At 48.0% G+C, this 3,779-nt stretch overlaps 1 long non-coding RNA gene across 1 annotated transcript; it reads left to right on the top strand.

Annotated features, from left to right (window-relative positions):
* Nucleotides 1-136: 136 nt before the first annotated feature.
* LOC141049492 (uncharacterized) lies at nt 137-2,018 on the top strand. The gene is made up of 2 exons (XR_012220368.1): nt 137-458; nt 1,289-2,018. It is a non-coding gene; the product is annotated as an uncharacterized lncRNA (long non-coding RNA).
* The last annotated feature ends 1,761 nt before the right edge of the window (nt 2,019-3,779 follow it).

Raw genomic sequence — 3,779 nt, 5'->3', positions numbered from 1 at the left:
CGGATTGGACGAACGTTGTACATCCGGCGGTGAGCTGCCAGTGCGCCTGCGCAGCCGTCAGTAGGCGGAGCTCGGTGTCCTTGTTACACAACGCGCAGGGGGTGAATGTACCGGTGCCAACTCTGAAGCCTGAAATAAAGCCGTGTACTCGCCAAGCTCTGCGCGCAGCACTGAGAGGGCATGCTGTATGCAGCACAGGGAGCCCTGGAAGAAGCAGGGGTTGTCCCCATGTATGTCGCCCCCAATAGTGCAGGAGGGCAGCGGCTACACCGCGACTTTGGCCACAACACAAACTCTTCTACATCTCAGTGCAATCTATGATGTGAATGGGGCACATTGTGTCAGTGATCAGAAATCGGCCTGCACTCAGATGTCATCAGACTGCAGTGCAGTGTGATGGTTTCCATGGACTCTGACTTGCATGGTGGGGTGCAATCCGAATATCAGCTCAAACTCAGGTATGCGGTGATCCCACCCCCCACCTCGGACAGTCTATCCATGGAAAAAGACCCCATGGACCAACATTGGTCCAAGTTGATTCTTTGTCCTATCGCACTTGGACCGAAATTCTGTTTGTCGGCGCTTGCTCTAAAGAAAACAACTTGTCCCTCAAAAAATAATCCCCCATATGGTTACAGTGACCCAAAAAATGAATGGCTTGTCATGTGTTTTTAGGAGCGCACCAGTATTCTGCCTTCCAGGCTTCACGATTGCTGAGCTGGCCTGTTGGCTGAGTAACTGGTCTGAACACTGCGCTCGCCAGGGCTCCTAACAGAGGCCGCTTTACCTCCGCAGCATCAGAGGCCGACGCTGGACAGATTGAGAGCAGTGCTTGGAAGCTCTATAGCTGCTTCTTAGGAAACTGGGCACCCCTAATAGACTGCAGAGGTGGCTGGGAGTGATGAGCGAGTATACTCGTTGCTCGGGTGAGCTCCAAGTGTTTTGGCGTGCTCGGAGATTTAGTGTTTGTCGACACAGCTGCATGATTTGTGGCTGCTAGACAGGCTGAATACATTTGTGGGGAATGCCAGGCAATCCCCACATGTATTCAGGCTGTCTAGCAGCCACAAATCATGCTGCTACGGTGCAGAAACTAAATCTCCGAGCTCGCCAAAATACTCAGAGACCACCCGAGCAACGAGTATACTCGCTCATCACTAGTGGCTGGTAACGTATGTCAACAAGGAGTAAACTGTACAATAAAATATTCCTCCTTATTCATGAAAACAGAGAGAATTTTCAGTGTTCCTTTTTACAATTCATTTAAACTGCTGTGGTTATATTGTAGGGCTATGAACCGGGCCAGTGATACCGCTCTCGTGTCAGGCCCAGAATTATTGGGGCTGTCACCACTGTTGCCGGGGGGAGAGCTTTCTGACCAGGACAGATCTTTGCACTCGACTTTAGGGGGCGGGTCAGACTTTAAAGGGACGGTTCGCGCCAGTGCAGGACTCTTGGTGGGAAGACAGAGTGCGCAGCAGGAGAAGGTTGATTCACTCTCCGCAGAGCGATGCCACAGTACAGGACCGTGCTGCGTATTACCACCCCACGCGCCTACTGACTGTGCCGGCTCAACCCCGGATACAGAGAAGACGTCCCATTCCGCTGACTGTTGCTGACACGTGACTTAGTTCTGACCGGGTGGAACACACAGAGCCAGGTAGCATAACCTCGGCCCCCGCCTCTGAACCCAGTCACTCCACGGCAGCGCCACAGACTACTCCGCATTGTGTGCTTCTGCCCGAGACCGCGAGGCTGCGCCTAGGAGAGCCAGGATACACCGCTGCCGTCAGGAGACAGTGCCTCACTTTCCTACAAGACCAGGCCAGAGACTTCACGCGTCACTTGCGGCACCACCGTGGGATTTCATGCCTTCATCATCCGGAAACATCAGACTGACAAGTTTACCTGTTATATGAACATTTATTCTCTTTCTGTTACTATGCTGAGCCTTACCCTCTATACCTCTTACCCTCTCCCCGCGTGGAGTATCCCCTGTAATAAACCCGTTAAATCTTGCTCTGCCTCCTGCTCGTCACTGCATTCCATGTTCCTGCCAATTCTCACAATATCATCAAAGTAATAGAATGAAAACAAATAACTGTTGTATTCTGAAAGGGTTAAATGGATTTCTGACTACTTTTGGAATCTTTAAAAAATAATGTGAGTGCTTCAAAAGAGACAGCCCCTAGGTCTAATTTTTATTCTCAAAAAACACACATAAAACATAGACAAGGTTTAAAAAGTGGGAAACCACAAAAAGCACCATGACCCACACTATGACAAAATGGAGGCCGCACATAACAAATATATCCTATAAGTAACTTCCTATAAAGCTAAATAGAAAAAGAGGGGGGGGACACACCATGGTGTCACAGTTTTCCAAAGGAAGTACATAGAAACAATCCACAAATAACCAATAAAGTGCAAAGAAATAATTACCTCCTGTGGGTGATGGAGCCAGCCCCAACGCACGTTTCGGCGTACAGCCTTCTTCTGGGGGTGGCACACCAATCAGACCAGATAACAAAATGCAGTTTGCTAACATTGTTTCTAAATGGTCAGGTATACTAAGCTGTGTCCGGAACTAATTTCTCCTTTTTGTCTGGTGATCTACTCCCCATCCCTGTTGGAAAAACCTTGCAAACTGGGTACCCATTGAAATATTTGGGAAATTGTCTTTTGGTATTTTTGTATAAAGCATAGTATGTTATATATTTAGGATCTGCACTCTACCTTGTTCTGATGATAGGGTATCCAAGCCTAATACTCTTGTGGTTACTATTTAGATTAGAGTGATGTTTATTCTTACTTGTTGTTTGTACACTGTCTTATAAGTTCACTATTTACCTACTATGGGTCCATATATTTTGGCATCTAAAGGTTTTTCGATGCGTGTTGACGTTTTATAGCTCAATGGTTCAGGCTTCCTTTTGCTACGTCCATTTAGCAGAATGATATATTGCAGCCTGGTTTAGACAATCCGTGGCGCCCGCTGTGGGCACGCACCTGTCGGTGTGTTTTCAGATTATATTGGGCCGTGAATTTCGGTCCCGCGTCCCGATCTTGTGACTCGGCCCCGTCCATGTGATCACGTGGGCGGGGTTTGACTTGCGGCCGGGGCGCTGGGTCTTGTCACGGCCTGAGATGCTTTGGCTCCCACTCGCCAGAGCGGCGTGCGCCAACATAGCAGGGCGCACCAGGATTGTAATTTAGATTTTAATAGAAACATGGTGACACTTTCAAATGAATGAGGGGCGTTGTATGTGTGTTTGATGATGCCTTAGAGAAATAGGATTGGATATTCTGTTAGATGATTCTGCCCAGAAACCAAACACATTAACTCCCACCTAATATGGATTTGTTGTTTTGCTTTAAGCTACTCCCTTTGATATTTGACTTAGTCCATCCTCGAATTTACATATCAAGTACCGGACACTGTTTAGTATTCCTGACCTGGTCTCCTGTAGACGCAGTTGAAATGATGCAGTTTTGAGGCCTAGTCCTCCACATGGGGATCCTGAAGATGTCAGAACTTCGGCAATATTGGAATGTTGATGTTTTATACAACACTCCAGTGTTCTGAATGGTCATGGCCCGGATGCGTTTTGAGGCCATCCGCAAACTCCTGCATTATACCGATAATGCACAGTGTCCCCCATGAGATGACCCCAACTTTGACTATGTCCACAGTTCGGCCGATCATCGAACACTTCAACACAAAGTTTGCTGAAGTGTACATGCCCCAAAGGGACATCTGCGTGGATGAGTCCTTAGTT

The sequence above is a fragment of the Dendrobates tinctorius genome, unplaced genomic scaffold (assembly GCF_039654945.1).
Source record: "Dendrobates tinctorius isolate UK_male_01 unplaced genomic scaffold, ASM3965494v1 ptg000144l, whole genome shotgun sequence".
Taxonomy (NCBI): Eukaryota; Metazoa; Chordata; class Amphibia; order Anura; family Dendrobatidae; genus Dendrobates; species Dendrobates tinctorius.
Note: the sequence above shows the minus strand (reverse complement) of the source record. Positions and strands in the feature narration are given on the sequence as shown.